General features: G+C 44.0%; 1 long non-coding RNA gene across 1 annotated transcript in view; it reads left to right on the forward strand.

Moving 5' to 3' along the window:
• The window catches only part of LOC146344196 (uncharacterized), a 98,964-nt gene that overhangs the window by 25,179 nt on the left and 48,543 nt on the right, over nucleotides 1-25,242 (forward strand). The window lies entirely within an intron of this gene.

Raw genomic sequence — 25,242 nt, forward strand, 5'->3', positions numbered from 1 at the left:
AACTTGAGACTTAAAACTTTTGAAAGCAGGTGAAAGCAAAACTGATAGGTTTGGCCATCCCTTTTGGCAGGATCTTTCGAACTGAATGTGGAATTTTGCTTCCAGAACAGGGCTTTCCTACCTACTCCTTCCTGTGGCAGCCGCTTGTGTCTGTTCCCCTGCTCTAAGCCACCCTTGAATGTTGGACGACCCTCCAGACTGTGGCACAGGTTATGTAGCTAGGAGGAATTAGAGGAAATTGGAGATCTCCCTTGTGCAAGCAGAAGGGGCTTTCACTCTTACAAATGGCTGTCTGGTCTGGATCCCACCCTTAGAATTTGGCACCTCCTTTTAGAAACAACAATGTACTAAAAGCACAACAGTGGTTACACAGAAACCTTCATGTTCAGCCAGTCTGCATGAGCTGCTACCCTAAAAGCTTAACGTACAAAATATGTCACAGAAAATAGTCCAGTTGAGCAGCCAATCACTTCGCTGCTGTGTCTGGTTTCTTGTGTTTTTCTCTTACCACTTAGCCAGCTGTGATGATTCTTACCTTGGCCTCTTTCCCCTGGCATGATGCCTTTCTTTTCCCATTTCACCTAGGATACTCCAAGTACATTTTATTGGCCTCCAGTTAATGAATGGCAGGTTGCTGATAAAACACACATTGTCGTTTACCATCTGGTTAGCTATCCATGGCTTCCAGAGTGCTCTGGGTCCTGGGGTTTTGTTTTCATTCTGGCTGTTAAACACTATTATTTAGTGTCAAAAGAGGTTTATTTGCTTTTGGGGGCCTGATAGGAGAAAATGTTATATGCCTTTTATGAAGCGTCATGCTTACTGTCATGAAACACAGAGGATACTGCCTTCCGGAGAGCTTATGAAATGTTTTGGAATATCATTCCATTCTCACAAATGATATTAAAGTTATGTTTTAGTTCTATTAGAATGCTTGTTAGGAGAGAAAAACCACTCGCAGAAAGACCATGAGAAAAAGACCAGGGGTAACAGAACACCTAAAAAGTGAATTTTCAGCAAGTGAGATTATCTGTTTTGTACTCACCTATTGTTCTGTTTCAGCCAGCAAGCCCCATTGGGCACTATAAGGTCTGGTGCACACCAAGGACTTGGGGCAAGCTGGGTTCAGTGGATTCCAACCAAGCTGGAGTAAGGTTTCCCAGATAGACAAGGACTGAAAGCTCAGAGTGATGCTGGGATTGAAAGCCAGACAAGCTTGCCTGTACATTGCTCCAACAAGCAGCAGGTTGCAACTGAACTTTAAGTATGGTTTTTGATTTACTTTAGGCTGGCTAGCCCCCTGCCACCCTCTTATTGATTGAGACCTTCTTCCTCAAAGGGCTCTAGTCATCCAGCAGCCTCAACCTCTGGACACAGGGGAGCTAGTTCTTGGGGCCTTTCTGGAGAATTAGGAGGTGGGAACCTATGTCATCCTTCTCTAGCAGAGCCCTCTGTAGATGAGGGGTTGAGGTCCTAGCCTATGACACCTATATGATACTTAGGATGATGGGGCCCTCACGGTTGGCTTGTTGTAATAACAGTTATAATTTCTGTGAATCATCACCCAGAGAGCTCCAGCTATGGGGCAGTATAGAAATGTAATAATAAATAAATATAATAAATATTTATAATGAGGGGATATACTGTTTCATTCGATGTCACTCTAAACAAGGTTGCATGATCAATATTAAAAAGTATGTTCCACACAACAAGAGTTAGTTTTGTGGACCTATGTGTCCAAAATAAAGGAATTTCAGTAAGTGAGCCAATCATGCCTCATGCAGCAGTCCTATAGACATACTTATATCAGTTTAGGTCTTATTGAATACGGTGGTGCTCACTTCTGAATAAGCATGCATAAAATGGCCATGCTTGCTGGGATTTATGGGAGTTGCAATCCAACACGTCTGGAGGCTACCAAGTTAGGGAAGGATGATGTCCGTGTTAAAAAGCATGTGGGACAACAGAACCCTGCAAGGCCCCATAACATAAATGCCATGGGCCAAGCAGTAGTTCCCCATCTCAGTAATCCATATAACAATTCTGTATGCTGGGCCCGAATGAAACCCATATTGTAGAATACAGTGTTGAGGCAGAGAGATAGTTGCTTGCCTCAGGCCACCTATTGAGTTCCTGACTGAGGAACAATATACCTATTTAGACAAATGCCTTTTCTCCTTTAGGAGTACAAGGTGGTTTATAAATAGAAAATAATTAACTAATTAACAATTTTAAAAGCCTTTCAATTTACAACATAAACATTAAACCTTAAAAACAGCAGCAGAAAATAACAGTGCAACAGTAATTAAAATATCAAAACAGAAAAGAGACAGATTATAAAAAGCAAGTTTAAATTAATCAACTTTTTATTGTGAGTTTCAACAAAACAAAGCAAAACAAACATAACATAACATAACACAACACAACAAAACAAAAAATTTGAAATATAACAACATACTTGAAAGTCCTCAGTTGCAAATGTTGCAACGTTCAGGGGGGTGGGAGGAGAAAAAAAGAATAGATGATGTACAAACTTCAGTAAAAGCAGACCAGATATCCAAAAATGTAAGTTAGATATTCCATACCCTTCCTAAAAAGGAAGGTCTTTACCACCTTCCAAAAGGTTATTAATGTGAGATGGGCCCCCCTTGGAAGGGAGCTCCAGCTGATATTTGATGTAGTTAGCCAGCCACTACACTCTACGGTTCCATGCTCCTGCCCCATTCCCAACAGTCATACAGAGGAATAGAAAGGAGAGGGCAAGGGAGAGTGGGGAAGTATTCATCTGGAACTTGCTACTGCCCTTCTAGGAGGCCTAGAATTGCAAGAAGGGACGTGAGATTCAATCATATACATGCCTGGTATGAAGATGGCCTTCCTGGAGGGCTATCTTCAGAAGAATGTGAGGACTCAGTAATGTACTAGTGCAGCAAGCTGAGCTCTCTAAATTGATCTGTTATGAGGTCTCATCATATCTCTTTTGCCTCTTGGATGGCAGTAGGATGGAATTTGGCTGAGGGGTCTGAAATTGCTGATGTATGATGGGCTTTTTTTTAATTGACTCTGGGGAATACAAAATGGCATTGGTTACTCAGTCAGCATGTTAATGAGACATGTGGAGGAAAGCCCAACATCTAATGTCTCTTTTCCTCACTTTGACCTTGCTTGAATATTGGATTTACTCCTTAATCATGCTGTGGGAAGAGGAAAATACCACGTAAGCGAAAAGTGTGATATCTTAGGCTATATAACAACGTAAGCATTAAATTACTTTAATTTAAGTAAATTAAATTAAATTTGATCCCTTCATGGATCACTGCCTTGTTGTAGCGAAGGGGCTTGCATACCTCAGTGAAGCCATAAGCTATGCCATGCAGGGCCACCCAAGACGGACAGGTCATGGCAGAGAGTTCTGACAAAATGTAGTCCACTGGAGAAGGAAATGGCAACCCACTCCAGTATTCTTGCCAAGAAAACCCCATGGAACATATCACAAGGCTAAAAGAGATGACGCCGGAAGATGAGCCCCTCAGGTCAGAAGGTGTCCAATATACTACTGGGGAAGAGCAGAGGGTATTTCCAAGTAGCGCCAGAAAGAGTGAAGCGGCTGGGCCAAAGCCGAAAGAACACTCAGCTGTGGATGTGTCTGGTGGTGAAAAGAGAATCTGATGCTGTAAAGAACAATATTGTTTAGGAACCTGGAATGTCAGATCAATGAATCAAGGTAAGCTGGAGGTGGTCAAACATGAGATGGCAAGATTGAACATCGACATCTTGGGAATCAGCGAACTAAAATGGACAGGCATGGGCGAATTTAATTCAGGTGACCATCATATCTACTACTGTGGGCAAGAATCCCTTAGAAGAAATGGAGTAGCACTCATAGTCAACAAAAGGGTGGGAAAAGCAGTACTGGGGTACAATCTCAAAAACGATAGAATGATCTCAGTACGAATCCAAGGCAAACCATTCAACATCACAGTAATTCAAGTCTATGCCCCAACCACTGAGGCCGAAGAAGCTGAGGTTGATCGGTTCTATGAAAACCTACAACACCTTCTAGAACTAACACCAAAAAAAGATGTCCTCTTCATCATAGGGGATTGGAATGCTAAAGTAGGAAGTCAAGAAATCACCGGAATAACAGGCAGGCATGGCCTTGGTGTACAAAATGAAGCAGGACAAAGGCTAATAGAGTTTTGCCAAGAGAACACGCTGATCATAGCAAACACTCTTTTCCAACAGCACAAGAGGCGACTCTACACATGGACATCCCCAGATGGTCAATATCGAAATCAGATTGATTATGTCCTTTGCAGCCAAAGATGGAGAAGCTCTATACAGTCAGTCAAAACAAGACCTGGAGCTGACTGTGGCTCAGATGATGAGCTTCTGGTTGCAAAATTTCGGCTTAAATTGAAGAACGTAGGGAAAACCACTAAACCATTCCAGTATGACCTAAATCATATCCCTTATGAATATACAGTGGAGGTGAGGAATAGATTTCAGGGATTAGACCTGATAGACAGAGTGCCTGAGGAACTATGGACGGAGGTCCATAACATTGTTTAGGAGGCAGCAACTCAATCCATCCCAAAGAAAAAGAAATGCAAGAAAGCCAAGTGGCTGTCTGATGAGGCTTTACAAGTAGCTGAGGAAAGAAGGGAAGTGAAAAGCAAGGGAGAAAGGGGAAGATATATCCAACTGAATGCAGAGTTCCAGAGAATAGCAAGGAGAGACAAGAAGGCCTTCTTAAATGAACAATGCAAAGAAATCGAGGAAAACAACAGAATGGGAAAGACTAGAGATCTCTTCAAGAAAATTGGAGATCTCAAGGGAACGTTTTGTGCAAAGACGGGCATGATAAAGGACAATGAAGGCAGGGACCTAACAGAAGCAGATGAGATTAAGAAGAGGTGGAAAGAATACACAGAAGAACTATACAGGAAAGATCTGAATGTCCCTGATAGCCATGATAGTGTGGTCACTGAACTTGAGCCGGACATCCTCGAGAGTGAAGTCAAGTGGGCCTTAGGAAGCATTACTAACAACAAAGCTAGTGGAGATGACAGTATTCCAGCTGAGCTATTTAAAATCCTAAAAGATGATGCTGTTAAAGTGCTGCATTCAATATGCCAACAAATTTGGAACACTCAACAATAGCCGCAAGACTGGAAAAGGTCAGTTTACATTCCAATTCCAAAGAAGGGCAACGCCAAAGAGTGTTCAAACTACCGCACAATTGCGCTCATTTCACATGCCAGCAAGGTGATGCTCAAAATCCTACAAGCTAGGCTTCAGCAGTATGCGAAATGAGAACTAGCGGAAGTACAAGCTGGGTTTCGAAGAGGCAGAGGAACTAGAGATCAAATCGCCAACATTCGCTGGATCATGGAGAAAGCAAGAGAATTCCAGAAAAACGTCTATTTCTGCTTCATTGACTACACTCAAGCCTTTGATTGTGTGGATCACAACAAACTGTGGCAAATTCTTAAAGTGATGGGAGTACCAGACCACCTTACCTGTCTCCTGAGAAACCTGTACGAGGGTCAAGAAGCAACAGTAAGAACCAGACATGGAACAACTGAGTGGTTCAAAATTGGGAAAGGACTACGACAAGGCTGCATATTGTCACCCTGCTTATTTAACTTATATGCAGAGTACATCATGAGAAATGCCAGGTTGGATGAATCAGAGGTCGGAATTAAGATTGCTGGGAGAATTATCAACAACCTCCGATATGCAGACGATACCACCCTAATGGCAGAAAGCAAAGAGGATCTAAAGAGCCTCTTGTTGAGGGTGAAAGAGGAGAGTGCAAAAGCTGGTTTGAAACTCAACATTAAAAAAAACGAAGATCATGGCATCTGGCTCCATCACTTCCTGGCATATAGAAGGGGAAGAAATGGAAGCAGTGACAGATTTTACTTTCTTGGGCTCCAAGATCACTGCAGACGGTGACTGTAGCCATGAAATTAAAAGACGCTTGCTCCTTGGGAGGAAAGCTATGGCAAACCTAGACAGCATAGTAAGAAGCAGAGACATCACCTTGCTGACAAAGGTCCATCTAATCAAAGCTATGGTTTTCCCAGTAGTAATGTATGGCTGTGAGAGCTGGACTATAAGGAAGGCTGAGCGCCAAAGAATTGATGCTTTCAAACTGTGGTGCTGGAGAAGACTCTTACGCGTGCCCTGGACTGCAAGGAGGTCAAATCAGTCCATCCTAAAGGAAATCAACCCTGAGTGCTCATTGGAAGGACAGATACTGAAGCTGAAGCTCAAATATTTTGGCCACCTAATGCGAAGAGAAAACTCTCTGGAAAAGACCCTGATGCTGGGAAAGACTGAAGGCAAAAGGAGAAGGGGACGGCAGAGGATGAGATGGCTAGATAGCATCACGGATGCAATGAATATGAACTTGAGCACACTCCGGGAGAGAGCGCAGGACAGGAAGGCCTGGCGTGCTATGGTCCATGGGGTCACGAAGAGTCAGACATGACTGAACGACTGAACAACAACAACAACAACAACAAGCATTAAATACATCTTCCCATTTTGCTCAGGAAAATGTTCTGAATTCTGTACCCAACAGAAGTAGTACTGCAATTATTACAAAAACTGTTGATATTTTAGCACTTGCATAGAAAATATGAATCACCACTACATAAAGAGACTGGTTGGTTATAAATATATGACTGCTATAGACACTATTAACATTATAGGGAGTTATATCCCTATGTTTTTATGTGCATGCAAATTAATGACAGAACAAATCCCTAAAGAAGTCAAAATATGTAGTAGTGAAGAGAAAATTACTTAATGTGAAATGCCAAGAAAATGTTAGATTATGTCAAATAATGCTGATGCATTGTGCTTAATAACAATTAATCACTTTTTTCATGGAAACATAAAAGAATTGAAATGAATTGCTTTCATTTATGTAGTAATAGGTTTTATTAACAAAACAGCAGAGATTATTGAAGGATTTGAGCAGGAACAGGGGCAGTAATTTGATGAATGTAATCTACATTACTGCAGGATTTTAGCTGCAAGATTTAGCATAGGTAATAATGCTATTAACTCTATAGGAAAAAATAGTAATGGAAGGAAAATTATAGATTTTTCAAAATATGGGATCAATTCTGTAGCATGGAGGAAAAAACTGAACTACAAGGCCATGATCTCTTCTGTACAGTATAAGCACATCTCTTCAATTTAGTCTACTCAAAGAGAAAGTGTGATGAATTATTACACTTAAGTCACACCACTTTCAGTGAGCAAAGCCATATAAACGATGAATAAAGTACTTAGCCTGCAGCTGGAATCCAGAGAAAAGGCATGCTCTTGCTCTCACAAGGCAGAAGCCTGCGTGTAACGGGCAATTCGCTTGCTCCCATCCGGCACTACCGCTAAAGGCTCTTTGAAACAAAACACCAGCTTGTCTGTCTCTCCAGCAGTGGGAATGGTTGCAGCAAACCCAGAAAGCAGTGCTCCATCAGTGAGTGTGGTTATCTCCCTGCATTCCTTGAAACTCACCCTTACTCTGTACCAGGGGTAGGCAACTTGGATGGTCCCGAGGGACACAGGTGGTTTGGCAGCTGGGGCTCTCTCTCTCTCTCTCTCTCACGCACGTACTCACGCACACTCAAGGCATATGTGCACACATATAAAGCACACAGGCATAGCATACACACACGGCATATGCACACACATACAAACTGCACACACATGACACACACACAAGGCATATACACACACAAGGCATACACACAAAATACACACACGTGGCATGCACACGCACACTCCAGGCATACACACTCACAGACACAAGGCATACACACACACACACACACACACATGCAGCCACACACACGCTCAAGGCGTACAAATTCACAAACACAACGCATACATACACACACAAATACACACACAGTCACGCAGAAGGCACACATGCACACACTCAAGGCATATACACACACAAACCCAAGGCGCACACACACACACACACACACATATACTCAAGGCATACACACACACACACACACACACACACTAAAAGCATATACACACACAAACATAATGTATACGCACACACATGAAGTACACACAGGCGGCTCACACATACACTCAAGGCATACACACGCACACAGACACATGCACGCCATACACTCTCACAAACACAAGGCATACATACACACACAAAGTACACACATGGATGGCGTACACACACACTTAGATCATACACACATACACTCAAGGCATACACAGAAAGAGAGAGAGATGCTCAAGGCATACATGTACACACACTCATGGTCTATACACACACAAACAGAAGGCATATACACAAACACACATAGCATACACACACACTCAAGGCATGCACGCACACAAGCACAAGGCATACATACACACAAAGAACATACACATTGCAGACACACACACACTCAAGTCATACATAGACACACTTAAGGCATACACACACATATTCAAGGCATACACGCACACAAACGCATGAGGCACACACAGAAAAACAAGGCATACATATATACACAAAGTACACACACGGCACACACGTACACACACACACTCAAGGCATACACACACATACAAACACATGGCACACACACAAAGTACACACACAGAGACATACTCAAGGCTTATATACACACAAAATACACACACACACAATCCTGCTGCAGAGTTTGAGCAGCACTGCTGTGGGGGTGAGGCTTTAACCTTACACCCATCCTAGTGATACTACATAAGAATGTAAGAACATAAGCAGAGCCCTGCTGGATCGGACCAAGGGTCCATCTAGTCCAGCACTCTGTTCACGCAGTGGCCAACCAGCTGTCAACTGGGAACCCACAAGCAGGGCCTGAGTGCAACAGCACCCTCCCACCCATGTTCCCCAGCCTTCTCCTCCAGGAATTTGTCCAACCCCCTTTTAAAGCCATCCCAGTTGGTGGCCATCACTACTTCCTGTGGTAGCGAATTCCATAGTTTAGCTATGCTCTGTGTGAAGAAGTGCTTCCTTTTACCTGTCCTGAATCTCCCACCGATCAGCTTCAAGGGATGACCTCGGGTTCTCGTATTTGGGAGAGGGAGAAAAATGTCTGCCTATCCACATTCTCCACACCATGCATAATTTTGTACACCTCTGTCAGGTCTCCCCTCGCCCTCCAGGCATACACACACTGAGTAGCAGTGCTGGGATGGGGGAGAAGTTAGAGCCTCCTCTGTCAGCAATGCTGTTGCACATCACCAAGAAAAGAAAGTGGCTCCCCAAGCAGAATCGCCCTCACCACCCAGGAAACAAAGCAGCCGCCAATCTTACCTCTGTTCTCCACCTCCAGCCCCACCCCGAATTGCAACTGCACAGGAAAAACCTGGCTCTATCATTACGCAGAATGAGATTTCTCAACATGTCACCAAACTACAGTTACCAGGAATCTTTGTGGGAAGATGCCGCAGACAGTAAAAGCAGTGTAGGTCCTATGAAGTGTAGATACTGGGGTCTGAGTCGAAAAGCCACTAACTATAAGAGAAACACTACATTTCCCTGTGTACATTTCTGTCCAATGGAGCTTATAAAGTTGATGCCGGCACTTCTGAGTCTGGAAATATTTGGTGGCCACTTGTCAGGAAGACTCCTCCTACTATCCCAAAATTCCAGTGCCATGCCACTGCAGTCCGTTGTGTGCCCAAGCTGAGCCTGTGTGTGTGTGTGTGTGTGTGTGCACGTGCATGTGCACGTGCACGCACACAATGTTTGACATAATGGCACATTCTGGCTGTAGCAAAAAAAAAAATGCTTGTGAGTCCTTGAAAAATTGTGGGATGTGCAAATTCTGTTCTTCCTTTGAGAGTTATGGGAGCTGTTTAGTTTGTCTTGTTCTTTCTTTCAAGAGTTGTAATAATAATCTAAAGCGAAACACAGTGCTTGTTGTGCCAAACAAGAGCCTCCACAACATGTCTTGGTTTTCAAAAGTTTAGGAGGACCACAGGCAGGACTGATGTGGGTCATTTCTTTCTCCCTTCAGTGATCTTGAGAGGTAGCCAAATCACATTTTCCTACCTTGGGAAACACAATAGACATGACATGAAAGGATTTTGGTGGCTCCGGTGGACGCCTGAAATGGAGCCCATGAAAGCTTTCTAGAACTGGATAATGATTAATGAAGGAGGCAACCAGGAGATCAAACATAAGTGACTCAGACCAGGTGAATGGCATCAGCAGAAACAGTAAGGAGGCTTCAAAGGGAGTTTCAAACAATTTAAAGATTGGAATGTCAACATAAGGTGCTGCACTCCTAAGCTTAACTGTTGGATGTAGTTCATTTGATGTCATGAATACTTGCAAAGAAGAGACACTCCAGATGCTTATTCTGGGGGCTGCTCTCGGTGACATTAGTGAGACTACTCTGGGGTAAATGGGTTGATAATCAGATCAGCTCCCATCCCCCATAGTCTTGGGTGATGTATCTCTTTGAAATGCAAAGGAAGAATCAGTGGGCACGTGGTGTAGAAGTCCTCAGACACCCGGAAGCTTGTACAGTACCTTGTATCTTCCAGATGTTTCACACTTCAACTCCCAGCATTCCTGACCATCAGCCATGATGGCAGGGACTAATGGGAGTTGAAGTCCAAAACATCTGGAGATAATCAAGTTGGGCATGACTATTGTACAGGTCCTGGATAGTAGGAATTTGCTCTGTGGACTCCAGGTTCCCAGAGCCTACCTGAGGTCTGGTCTAACGCCATCCCAAGAAAATATGCCCTGATATTTTACACTGGAGTTTGGTATTGCTTTCTTAAAGGAAAAGCAGCCCTAGCAGGCTGCACATCTGAGTTTAAGGTGGGTGGCCACGGAGAGACTGCCAAACCTCTGTCGTTGTTGTTAAGCTCTCTCTCTCTCTCTATCTCTCTCTCTCTCATTCCTTTAGAGTTCTGAAACCTAGAATTGATTCACAGCCCCAGTGTAATCGGAGCCAGTAGGCTCCATTGACTGTATCATCTCCCGAAAGGCAACTTGAGCAAGTTTGTTTTGACCTGCAAAATGAGGAGAGAGGACAGGGTTAAGCAGCCTCACCCCGCCCCCAGTTCCTTTGCTCAGAGTGCAATCCTATCCATACTTAGCTGGGAGTAAACCCTATTGCCCAAAGCAGGACATACATCTGAGTAAACATGCATAGGATTGTGCTCTCAGACTGGCAGAGGAAAGTAACATAGAATGCGATGTGACACCGATTTGGAATATTCATTTCTACCACCTCACTAACCACCTATGGTCTTCTCTCATTCTCTTGTGAGCTTCCAGAAAAGAAGGCAGAGGACAGAAGTAACTAGTGGTTGTGAAGTCTGTGCTAATGTAAAATATACAAAGGGCAAAGGGCATTTAATTGAATGTTCCCAACTTATTTTAGGCGCTTAAATTAAATTAGTTCAGGGGTGACCAGTTTCTGAAGGGCCACTGTATTCTCCAGATGCTAGTGTGGGGAACAGGGCAGTCTGATCTCTTCCAAGATGATCAGTCTCTGTGATAAAGCTGGATCACTTTGTAGCAAGGCCTTCACAGACATGACACACTCTGACGGGATGACATCAGCGGCATGGGGAGGAGCTGAGGAGTATATGTGCTCCTAGAAAGATCCCCTCAGGAAGCAGAAACCACACAAAGGCTCACCATGGCTCATTTCTATTCTTCAGCCTTTCAGGCAGTCTGGTGTCCTTGTTCTGCATGAAAATATACTGTGTGTGAGTGTGCATCAGTAGCATTCACATGTTATCATTAGCCACTGGGTTCAGAGAGCCTTAAGGAAAATTGTGTTCTCATTGTGAGCAGGAAGAATGAGAGGAAAAAAGCACACAGGATTTTGGACACAAGGATCTGACACAAGCTGGATAAGAAAACAGTAGCATCTGGAGTACCATTCATTTGCTGGAAGTAAAACTCAATTGCATGAGTTTCACCATCCAAAGTGTCCACCCCCCACTTCCTCTGCACACCTTTTTCTTTTGATGGTACCTGTCAGGGAACCAGATTTAGGATGCAATCCTATGTATGTTTAGACAGAAAAAGTCCTACAACTCCCAGCATGCCAGGGGCAGCCATGCTGGCTGGGGCATGCTGGGAATTGTAGGACTTTTTTCTGTCTAAACATGCATAGGATAGTGCCCTTAGTAGGAGCTGTCAATTTCTGATCCCTAACTTAGATAGCCACTTTGCTACAAGCAAAATGTACCCAGAGTGTTCCAATCTACTTCTTGATGTACCAAAATAACATGTGAAAGTGGCTGTAGTAAAACCCTTGCCCCCATGGCTACTTAATAAGAGCTGAAAGGACAAATAAATGGTTTAATTTATTGGATCAGTAGTATAGAGCTCCAGTTGTGTGCAATAAGCAAAGCCCAGTATTAGATTTGAGGTGGTGGCATGTCCTTTTTATCTTGACATTAACTAGAGGAAAATCATTGTTGTGGGCTCTGTGGGCTTTATATTTATTAATTTTTTTAAAAAGAATCCTCTTAAAATATTTTTTTTTCTCTGCCATTATGTTTTCTGCCAATTCAGCAAACATTAAGAAGCCCCTGTTGCTAGTTTTGATATGCAAATTCCTATGACTTAATGGAAAAGAGAATAGTGTTGATAACAGACCAGATGTGGATGAACGGCAGATGAAGGATTTGACTCTCCAGTATGTAGCTGAAGATCTTTACATACATACAGAGAGCTTCAGCTATTGGGCTGGAAAGAAAGAAAGAAAGAAAGAAAGAAAGAAAGAAAGAAAGAACCCATCCACTGAAATCAGTAGTATTTGCCGGGGGTAAATGGGGTGCAGGATCCACTCCTAAATTGATCTGTTTGAAAAGAAGAATGTCAAAATAAGCAAGCTTGCAAAGTGTTCATCCATCATTAAAAGCCAAAGCAGCAATTATAAAAGACTCCCATACATCACAAAGAAGTTTAAATATTGGTGGATGTATTGGTCCTACTGAACCCAAAGCCTAGACTATGAGATTATATCCTTTAGGGGCCATTCAATAGTTTACTGATATTATGCAAGCTTTATAGTGACACAAACCCTTACTAATTGATATAATTAATGGTTTTACTATTTAAGGTAAACATTTTGAGAGTTGTAGAGACAAGGTATTCCCATGTTCTCAATGGAAAACATCAAATGGGAGATATTCACAATGGGAAGGAGCTACACAGGGTAGTTACATTCAAATCCTCATGCACCAGGGTTGACACAGAACTAGGCAAAGTAGTAGGACAGATAGGTTGTTTTGGGGTCATTATTGGCTGCTGTTGGAGAGGGGCCTAGGTACAATGCAGTGATGTGACATCATGCTTTCCCAAAATCCATCATGCAAGGGAGTAGGGGGAACCTGACATGGGATGGTGGTGTCATATGTTGTTGTTGTTCAGTCGTTCAGTCATGTCCGACTCTTCATGACCCCATGGACCATAGCATGCCAGGCCTTCCTGTCCTGCACTCTCTCCCGGAGTGTGCTCAAGTTCATATTCATTGCATCGGTGATGCTATCTAGCCATCTCATCCTCTGCCGTCCCCATGGGGCCAGATGCCATGATCTTCATTTTTTTTAATGTTGAGTTTCAAACCAGCTTTTGCACTCTCCTCTTTCACCCTCAACAAGAGGCTCTTTAGATCCTCTTCGCTTTCTGCCATTAGGGTGGTATCGTCTGCGTATCGGAGGTTGTTGATAATTCTCCCGGCAATCCTAATTCCAACCTGTGATTCATCCAACCCGGCGTTTCTCATGATGTACTCTGCATATAAGTTGAATAAGCAGGATGACAATATGCAGCCTTGTCGTACTCCTTTCCCAGTTTTGATCAATCGGTGTCATATGTAATTCCACCCTAAAACTAGGGATGGGTGAGAAATGTGCCTCAGGTGATCTCCAGGGACATCTCTCCTAAAGATCAGCTGCCTGTTCAGAGCTAACAGAAGATGGGTGGCTGCTCCAGAGGAGAGGTGTCCAAGGAGATCGCCCATGGCACAGATAATGTCCTGGGACACCTCTCCTTTCTCCACAATTTGTCACTTAGTCTCTATAAAATCATATGGTTAACTCGATTAATAGCAATCCAATCTGATTTGCTTTACGACTGAACTTCTTCAGCCAAAGACAAGTGTAACTACTTGTCATCATCAGTGCCAGATAACTTGTAGGGATTGAGCACATATATGATCTGATGCCAAATCCATAGCCCCATCCCCTACAGTATCACCATTTATGGCACGTATGTGATCCAAAGTCTGGTCTAGTCATAGAATCATAGAATAGTAGGGTTGGAAGGAGCCTATAAGACCATTGAGTCCAGCCCCCTGCTCAGTGCAGGAATCCAAGTCAAAGTATCCCTGACAGATGGCTGTCCAGCTTCATCTTGAATGCCTCCAGTGTGGGAGAGCCCACCACCTCCCTAGGTAATCGGTTCCATTGTCGTCTTTCTCTAACAGTCAGGAAGTTTTTCCTGATGTTCAGCTGGAATCTGGCTTCCAGTAACTTGAGCCCATTATTCCGTGTCCTGCACTCTGGGATGATCAAGAAGAGATCCTGACCTTCCTCTCTGTGACAACCTTTCAGGTACTTGAAGAGCGCTATCGTATCTTCCTTCAGTCTTCTCTTCTCTTCTCAAGGCTAAACATGCCCAGTTCTTGCAGTCTCTCCTCCAGCATTCACTACCAGTCTTCTCTTCTCAAGGCTAAACACGCCCAGTTCTTGCAGTCTCTTCTCCAGCATTCACTACTCCATCTTCCTTTTCAGGGGAAAAGAACTGTGAGATTTTTGTCTGCCATTCCTGTTTCTGTCTTTGTTTCTGCCTCTCAGGAGGCACTTCTATGACAGATGGAAACAATCCCATATTCTGATATCCTCGCCTAGTGAGAACCATTTTCCTTTGCTGATTCAGGAGTTGAATCAATTAAACAGTAACAGCAACAATTAAAGCACAATCAGTCCAAAACTTGAACTGGATCACACTCTTCAAAATGCATCTCTCATTTTTCCTTATTGAAATCTTCCCTCCACTCTGCTGGCTTCTTGCCTTCCACTAAAAGCATCCAGCAAAGTACAAGTAGAATTCCTGGATGGCAGTGGCAAATTTTACTTTTCTTATCTACTACAAGAGCCCTTGTTCTCTGGCCCTTCAGCTCAGGCCTCAGTACAAGCAGCTGCTAGGGATGTACGAAAGTTCCTCCATGGATCTCGGGAAGGCCGAATGCCAGCGCATTTGGCCCCCCAAAATCAGTGGCAGAACAGCCCCCCGCACCCCCCCCCCGGGATGGGACTTACCTGGGGCAGATCTTCCTGGAGGCGGCGGCGGCTCCGGTGGTGGCTCCGGCGGCGGTGCAGCGGCGGCGGACGGTCTTCCGACCAGCTGCCGCCACCGCTATTTCCAAGTTTAAAACAAAAACAAAAAAACGTGATAGGCTACATAAAGATTTACATAGCCTATCACGGCTAAATCTTAAAAAACACCGTGATAGGCTATGTAAATGTTTACGTAGCCTATCATGGCTGATTAAAAAAAAACAAAAAACGCACGTACGTAAATGGTGGTGCCCATGGGCGCCGCCATTTGCGTTCCTTATTTTGGCATGTCTTAGTCTACGTAAACATTTACGTAGACTACGGCAAAAATAAGGGGAATGCAAATAGCGTAGACACTACGTTTTTTGCGTTCCCCTTATTTTCGCCATAGTCTACGTAAATGTTTACATAGACTAAGACGTGCCAAAATAAGGAACGCAAATGGCGGCACCCATGGGCGCCGCCATTTGCATATGCGCGTTTGTTTGTTTTTAATCAACTGTGATAGGCTACGTAAACATTTACGTAGCCTATCACGGCTGACTGCAGGGACGCAAATGGCGGTGGCTACGGCCGCCGCCATTTGCGTCCCTGCTGGCCAGCGGCCGGATGTCCGGCTGCTGGCGGAGCTGGCCGGCAGCTCCGCAGAATTCCTGCGGAGTGGAGCCGGCCGGCCAGGATTCGGGGGGGGAGGGACGGAGCACCTCCCCCCCCAGCATCAGCATAATCCGCGAACAGGTAAGTGACTTTCGTACATCCCTAACAGCTCCCAGTTAAGTACCTAGAGTGTGGGAGGGCAAACACAAGCAGGTTTTCAGGTGGCAGTCCTCCAGGTGTCTTCACTCCAACCCTCACCCTCTCAACAAGTATTTTAATTACTAAAATAGTGTCAATTCATGCAATGGGATAAAGCTAGATCTGAATTCTAGCTCACGACATTGCCTTGTAAATGGAAAACTACTTCGTACCTTTTCTCTTGGGGTTGACGCTGCAACAAAGTTGCTCTTCCAAGTTAGATGGCTCCACTAATGATACGTGACATACATGGTTTAAGAGTTTATCCATTAATGCCCAATCACAGTACGGGAAAATGTGATGTCTAGATAGTATATAACTGTCATTGCTGGTGTGATATGAAAATGCACCTAATCCCTATAGGAAATATTTATGACTAGGGATTGAATTCAAAAGAGTCTTCAGTTAGGGTCCCCACCACCACCACCACCAAGCACCACAGTAAATAGCGAAACTTGCCAAATTATGCAAGTTTGTGCAATTTACGGCTGAAATTTGCACAAATTATGCAAATTTGCAGCTGTAATTTGTGAAAATCTCTATTATAATAGCAAGCCAAGTGGGGCATGCCACGGAAGTCTGGCGAGCCCCAAAAGGGATGGATTTCCTGGCAACAGACATCCCTAGCCAAAGGCCACATGTACATTGAGTGAGAGATGCAAAGCAGTGGCTACTGAAAAAGGAGGCCCACTAGGGTTTTGGCTCTAGATCTTTCCTGTGGTGCCATAGTTCTCTGGGGCTGGGTGCCACAGATAAGCGACTGGGACTTACAAGCTTCTCTGAGTTTGTGGTGGGGGGAGGAACTTGCATGAGGTGCGGTTCCCACTTTCCAGATTGTAAGTCCCCAAGTCCTGTGTAGGACAGGAGGAGCAGCGTTGGCAATCTTCACCTCCCTGTCCTCACACCCTGCATTTGTTGCTAGATAGGCTTTTTGCCCATCTATCTGGGGCGTTTCAGAGGGGGAGGGATGGAGGGTGGGGAGGCCTCAGAATAACTCACATTCTGGCTTCTGGAGTCTCCTTCCACCCCCCCCCCCCCAAATGCTCTCTTTCCTCATCCTCCAAGGTCATGTTCTGGACCTCAGAGAGGAGCTTGCACAGATCTTTCCACACTGGCTGTGGGGTGGAGGAGCTCTGATTCCTCCCTCTAAGGTTGGAGCACTGTCTCAGATCAGGGAATCCGAAACATCATATGGCCCCTCAGATGCTGTCTAGGGACCACAGGGTTGCTTCCTAAGTGTGTTACGCCATGTCCTCTTTCTGTCGCTGAATGTTTCCTCTGAAGTTGTATCTGGGCTGCTGTTGCTGCTATCTGCTGGGATGAACAGCAAATGAAGGAGCTTCTATATGAGTTCTATGACACAGCGTCACTGACTGGACTGCTGATGGAGTGTTCCCAATCTGCAAAGAGCATGTCTGGTCTATATCGAGATGGCAAAACTCTTTCAGGCTGAGGGCCAAATGCCATTTTTGAGAAGCTCTTGGGGGCCACATTCCAGTGGTGGGTGGGTTTGCTCTAAGTTAATTTACTGTTTGTCCTTGGGACTAGTCTCAGCCGTATTGTTCCTGATGTATCAAGTGGCATCATCAACACAGACCACTTTCTTGAGTGAAGATTACACGTCGGTAATCTCTCCTGCTTTCTGGCTATGATATCATTTGTGAATGGTATTATTTAGATGGCAGAGGTCTTGCACACAGTGTGGTAGCTGTGCACATCAACTTAGGTCAGTGGAGTGTTTTCTGAAAGATCCCAACCTGGGCATATAAGACTTTCGCTTGGTTTCCGCACATGCACACGCACACGCACACGCACGCACACGCCTACATGCTGATTCTTTCATTTCAAGAACCGGCGCCCTGATGAAATGATTGAGCCATATTATAGTGGTAAATTAATTTCATGAATGCCTATTTAAAATGATTAGATAATATTCAATATTTAAATAGCCCTTAAATAAGGACGATTCCATTTTTAAATAGCCGGTTTAATTAGCTGAAGTGAATGCAGATTGTAGTAGTGGGTATCATTTAGCAGAACCTCAGGCTACATTTTGCAGTGAGTGTGGACTTCACACATTGAAGAAATTGTAATAATAAGTCTTATCATTCGTAAAAATAAAAAAGTGAATCAAAACAAATAAAAGAAAAAAAGCCTTATAATTTATGTCACTCTTCCAAGTATTGTCTTCACTTAGGGTCCCCCAAGCAGCACAGTAAAGAGAGAAATGTGAACCGATGGTAGGGATGTCAGAGGAATCTGGCTGGGGGGTGGAGCTTGAGCTGTCATCAGCTCAGCCCCCTAGACTCCATTGTGTCTTCTGCCAGCTGGCCTGACTCAGTGTGCAATGAAGCTGGCCAGCTCGCACAATTTCCGTCAATATTTCTTTTTGCATAAAAAGCATGTGCACAAATTATGGCTGCAAATTGCACAAATTTCCATAATTTTCACAAATTAAAGCAACATCTGCACAAATTATGCAAGTTTGTGCAATTTACGGCTGAAATTTGCACAAGTTCTGCAAATTTGCTGAATTTGCAGCTGTACTTTGTGCAAATCTCTGTTGCAAAAGCAAGGTGAGTTGGGCATGCCATGGAAGTCTGGCAAGCCCCCAAAGGGATGCATTTCCTGGCAATGGACATCCCTAGCCAAAGGCCACATGTACATTGAGTGAGAGGTGCAAAGCAGTTGCCATTGAGAACAGAGGCCCACTAGGGTTTGGGCCCTGGATCTTTCCTGTGGTGGCCTGAATCTCTGGGGTAGGGATGTCAGAGAATTCCGCCACAGAATTCCACCAGTGCATTCGGCCCCCTGAAATCCATGGTGGAACGAAGCCCCCCCCCCATGAAAGGTGCGCAAAATGGAGCACTTACCTGTTGCCGTCCGTGCTGACTTGCGAATGGCGGCCGCGTCTGCATAAATAATTACGTAGCCTATCACGGCTAACACAGGGACGCCATTTGTGTCCCTGCGGAGGCTGTGATAGGCTACGTTTACGTAGCCTATCACGGCAAGCAAAAAACAAACAAACAGCGGACGCAAATGGCAGCGGCTACGGCGGCCGCCATTTGCGTTCCCTTTTTTCGCCATTTTATTCGGCGAAAAAAAAGGGGGAACGCAAATGGCATGGTGGGTGCTATTTGCGTTCCTTTTTTTTTCGCCGTAATAGCCTACGTAAATATTTACGTAGGCCAAAACGGCAAAAAAAAGGGAACGCAAATGGTGGCCGCTGTAGCCACCGCCATTTGCGTCCGCTGTTTGTTTGTTTTTTTGCTTGCCGTGATAGGCTACGAAAATATTTACGACGCCTATCACAGCAAAATACAGGGATGCAAATGGCGGCGGCTACGGCAGCTGCCATTTGCGTCCCTGCAGGCTGCCCAGCGGCCGGATGTCTCCGGCCGGTGGCTCCGTGGAGTTGCTGCGGAGTGGAGCTGGCCAGGGAGAATTTTGGGGGGAGGGACCGAGCGCCTCCCCCCCCCACCGTGAATGTCACCCTTCAAGAAGGTAAGTGACTTTCGTACATCCCTACTCTGGGGCTGGGTGCCACACTTCACACACATTATCTGGGTATTTTACAACATCCCTGTAGGGTAGGCCAATGTTTTAGTCCCTAGAGTATAGATAAGGGCTGTGCTAGGGATGTACGAAAGTCACTTAACTTTTACGAAATTTGATTCGCGGTGGGGGGGAGGCGCTCCGTCCCTCGCCCCAAAATTCTGGCCGGGGGGGGAGGCGTCCCATCCCTCCCCCCCGAAATTCTGGCCGGGGGGGAGGCGCTCCGTCCCTACCCCCCAAAATTCTGGCTGGGGGGGATGCGCCCCGTCCCTCCGGCCGTGAATCCTGCCGGCCGGGTCTGCAAATGGCGGTGGCCGTAGCCGCCGCCGTTTGCGTCCCTGCAGTCAGCCATGATAGGCTACGTAAATGTTTACGTAGCCTATCACGGCTGAGTTAAAAAAAACCAAAAAACCGCGCATACGCAAATGGCGGTGCCCATGGGCGCCGCCATTTGCGTATGCACAGGTTTTTGTTTTTTGTTTTTTGTTTTAACTCAGCTGTGATAGGCTACGTAAACATTTACGTAGCCTATCACAGTATTTTTTAAAATCTTTACGTAAAAATCTTTACGGTATTTTTTAAAATCTTTACGTGGCCTATCACGTGTTTGTTTGTTTTTTTTAAACTTGGAAATGGTGGCGGCGGCAGCCGGTCAGAAGACCAGCTGGCGCAGCCGCCGCCGCCGCACCGCCGCCGAAGCCGCCGCCGCTGCCGCCACCAGGGAGATTCGCCCAAGGTAAGTCCCGTCCCAGGGGGGGCAGGGGGGGCGGGGGGGCAGACTGTTTCACCACCGATTTTGGGGGGCCGAATGCGCTGGCATTCAGCCTCCCTGAGATTCATGGCGAAATTCTCTGACATCCCTAGCTGTGGCTGAGCTGAGAGAACAGTGGCTTGCCTCAGGCAACCTAGGGAGGTTGAGGCCAAGGTGAAATTTGAATGGCTTCAAGAGACACCATTCGTAAGTAGGCAGTTAGCTCAACAATGGAATTTGTCAGGGGAAAAAATATGGCAAGTGATACATAAAATATGGCATAGTTTCAACAGTTTGTACTCAGAAAAGTCCCATGCTGAGACTAATTAAAGATGCGAGGCAAAGGTGCTTTGATATACAGAGAGATTAAAAACAGTCAATTTAAAGCACATCAAGAAATGGTGCACAAGAAGTCCAGTCAGTAAAAGCTGAACAAGTCCAGTCAGGGGAAGAGTTCAGACAAATCATCTCCACCTCACATTTTTTATTTATTTTATTTTTATAAATGAAATAAACAGTACCAAAATTGCCAACAACCTAATCAATACTTCAATTTCCCAACAGTACAATATTCTGATGAGGACACCACAATAACAAAGAGAGGAGAAAAGAAAGAAAAAAAAGGGGAAAGGGATGAGGAAGGAGGGAGGAGGAAAGAAAGTGAAGAAAAAATAAAAATTCCCTCCCCTTCCTCCCCCTCTCCTTCTCCCTCCCCCTTAAAGAATTGAGTTTAAACTCCAATATCACCCGGCCTCCGATGCCATTCTATTTTAAAAACTATATCTATAACCTTAACAATCTTACAGTTTAATAAACAACCTTACATTTCTATATCATATCATAAATCTTATATCAAAGAAACAGGTCTACAATTCATTCCCAAAAGCCTATATTAATAATTATAGATAGATAGATAGATAGATAGATAGATAGATATAATTATATAATAATAAAACTTAAGATAAGTTTTATATTAAACCATCAGTAATATATTTTATACTAGATATATTATCTATTTTAAAATAAAAAATATAAAGAAAAGCAAGAGAAAATAAAAGATGAAAGAGAGTAAACCAATATAAATATAATCATTTATCTTCTGAATTAGCCTGGATCATGTAGACTAAACACAAACAGTTAACAAAGCTTGTTTAAAGATTCCAGTTCATGGGGTTGTAACAGAATTCTCACGCATTTTTACGTTAAGCCATGCCTCTGCCATTTCATGATTTAGAAACTTCTTCATCCGACCTTCAGACACAATACAAAGTGTAGCAGGATATTTTAAGTAATATTGTAAGTTCATTTGTTTTGCCATATTCTTTGCTTTGATAAATTGCCTTCTTTTATTCGCCACCTCTTTGATGTAGTCTGGAAATAACAAAACTTTATCTTGTTTCCAGGAAAGGCTTCCAGCCTCCCTTGCCAAATGCAGGATGTAATTCTTTGTGGAGACTTTTGCAAATTGAGCTATGATCGTGTAATCAGTCCCTTTAGCATTTGGCACATGAAATGTCTGCTCAATATCAAGTAAATAATCAGATGGAATAGGGAGTATCTCATGCAAAAGCTTATCCACAAAAATAGGCAGTTTTACATCATTAGGCAGATTTTTAATCCCAATAATACGTACATTGGATCTTTTCATGAAGGCCTCCAGTTGAGAGATTCTATCAGAGATATTTTTAAAACAAATTTGTGTTGTAGTTTCATTTCCTGCCACTTGGTTTTCAAGCTCATTAATTTTCATCTCCATTTTTTGCCATGATGCATTAATTAAATCTACAGCTCCTTGCAGGGCGGTGATGGATTTTTGGGTTAAATCCAACCCTTTGACTTGTTCCATAAATTGCGAAGATAAAGTCTTTATCAGCATAAATAATTTCCCTATATCTTCTGTTTCCGACACTTTTGACACAGGATGCAGTGGAGTAGATGCCAGCTCCTTTCTTCTCCTCGGCGCAGACATGTTTCTCTCAAACAGATCTTACAGGTCCTTAGATGTTCTCAAATATTGTTAACATTTCTTAAAACATCCCTCAGAGGTTGTTGATATTTCTTAAAGCATATATTATTATGGAACATGTCAGCCCTGTTTTCTCCTATGAAATAGGAGTCTCAGTACAGCTTTTTGCATTGGTAAAGCTCTGGGAAGATAATCCTGGAATCCAGCCCCCCCACTATCTCGTGGGGGTTACTTTTCTCCAAGATGTTGTCCAGGGCTACTGCCTTGTCCCCTCCCCTTTCAATTCCAGGGGGGAGATGAAAAGGTTTCTCAACCTTTTAAAAAGCTGTTTGAGAAAGCTCCCACGGAGACCCGTGGGAAGCTGCCAAAGTGACATCGGTCCCCTCCACCTCACATTTTTAAAGAATGTGCCCCAAGCTAATGTGCCCAGCGGCCACAGCTGATTTCAGCTGTCTAGCCATGGGACATCTGAGTGCCAGGTAGGGAGGCCAGACAATGCTTAGGAAGCATAATACTGGCACTTCCGCATTCCCTGCCCCTCGCCACCCCTTTTGCCTTGCTCTGCACTGCTCTTATGAGCCCGGAGCCCAGGTACAATCCACATTGCCTATGTGGCAGTGGGGGAGAGGGAGGGGAGGCGGATCTTCAGGAACTGACCTTGGAGCCCAGGCTCCAAGGTTGGTTCCTGGAAACCAACCAATCCTATGGCCATCTAGCCACTGTCTAGTGGCCATAGGATTGCGCCCTTAGTCATACTCAGGATCCATCCTAAGTATGAATAAGTCCAGATCCAATCCAGTATAACTTACACAAGATAAGCAAAGCCCTGCCATTTTAAATGGCATTAATGGCATTGTTGTTCAGGTTACAGAATTCAGCCTTTTGGGTTACCATATCACAGAATTTGAATTTGTGGCTTGTTGGTTTTTTACTGCATACAAAATGTACCCCAGACTTTGAAAACTTTCTGTCCATGTAATGTCAGCTATAGTCTAATAAAGCCTTTGCAGCTTTATGGGTTCATTTGGAAGGGAGATAACCATGAATTAGCCATGAATCCCATCTCTAGTCTTTGTGGATCAGGTCAAATGGATGTTAGTCCAACAGATGATCTTCCTCATTATTTATTATATGGCCGTCTACATGCCAAGTTGAGAAATGATGTGCTGGTTCCATTCAGGGTCTCCGGGGGCAATGAGGAGAGGAGAGATTTCAATGTCTAGGAGAGTTCCCAGAACAGTTTAAGGACTGACTCTTGGCTATCATCAAGATGAAATTGCAAAAACTTTCAAAACTTATATACAGATACTCCTGAAGATTAATTATATGTGGTCAGAAACATGGGGAGATTGGTGCAATTAGTGAAGAGGATCACTTCCTCTGTTTTGCATGCTGCAAAATTATAAATATTGCATTTCCTAGTTGGTACACACATTAGAAGTATGTGTGCCATACTGTCTATTGTTATCAGGGCAGATAGCAGTTAGAGAACAGTTTGTAATAGCAAATGTCATTTTAAATCAACTATGATCAATACTGAGTTGATGGCATAAAGAAAGCTTAGAGTGGCAAGTGTATCTATCAGATAATGAACAGGTGTTGTCTGTTGTCTGGCTATGTTTTGAAATCTATCTGTCTGTGTCTGTCTGTCTCTATCCATCTATCAACTTCCTACATTACTGACTCATATTACCTACTTATGTACAGTGTTATGTAAGCAAGGTGTTCAATTCACTAGTCACATTCTGATTATCAACTAGATCAATATGCCTTGTCTGCAAAAGGCCCCGATTTTGCCATTTCTGTGGTATTAGAGACCAATTTCTTTGTGCTAGTAAGAAACCCATTAATCCCTCCTTTGTATAGCATGCTTGTGCTATGCAAAGCTACTTAGTTTTCCTACCACATTTTAAATCTGAAAATATCAAAGTGCTTTATTGGCACTAATGCCAATATCATCTTCTTCCATTCCCCCCTGCTTCCGCCAAGAAAAAGGGATTTTGTCTTGATCAAGAGTTATATCATCAGAAAAACAGACCTGGGGTGCATGCATCAATCCAGTTCAAAAACGTAAGTGCAGATAGGTAGGTAGGTTTCAGAACTGCTGAATTTTCTGCTTCTGCAATTGAACCCCCTCTGCAGTTCTGCAGGAAAGTAAACTAGAAGTTTGGCGGGAATACAGGTCTTTCCTCTTGTACCCAGCATCTGCTTGCTTCTCTGCTGCAAAGTAGCGGGGGGGGGGGGTTTGCAGAGCACAAGCAGTGAGTGGAGGATATTTTCCCCTTTTCCTGCCAACTGCTTTTCCCCTGAACTCCCCCAACCACCTTTCATGCAAAAATGCCTACAGACACAGTCCAGTTGGGGAAAGCAATGGAGAAAATCAGTTTCGGGGGAAAGTCGCAGGGCATGAAAGGATTGTGTTTCAGCTTCTCCCTGCAAATTTTCACCGCCCTTTGCCGCGGAGCAGAGACGTGACTGCCAGTCCTACCCTTGTTTGTTGCTGAGCATCTAATTTCACCTTCATTGTATGGACACCATAAGCAATGTTGGAATGAATTCCACTGATAGGTTACTGTTACTGCTTCAGCCTGGTTCTTTTCAGCCTATGCTCCATTACCATTACTCCATTATTCCAAGGTGGTGTAAAAATATGAACCATTTTTGAAACTTGTAGGTCGTTTGTCATTCAGCAGAGTACTCAGGTATGATAGACATGTACACACATGCACACACAGAGGAAAAATTATTTTTCTGTGCAAGCCATCCTTAATGGTTTCCAATAAATGGAATTGTTGCAGCAACTATCTGGAACTGAGGAGCAGAGAAA

This window comes from Heloderma suspectum, chromosome 5 (genome assembly GCF_057233095.1).
Source record: "Heloderma suspectum isolate Gila_16-S chromosome 5, 16-S_ref, whole genome shotgun sequence".
NCBI classification, from domain to species: domain Eukaryota; kingdom Metazoa; phylum Chordata; class Lepidosauria; order Squamata; family Helodermatidae; genus Heloderma; species Heloderma suspectum.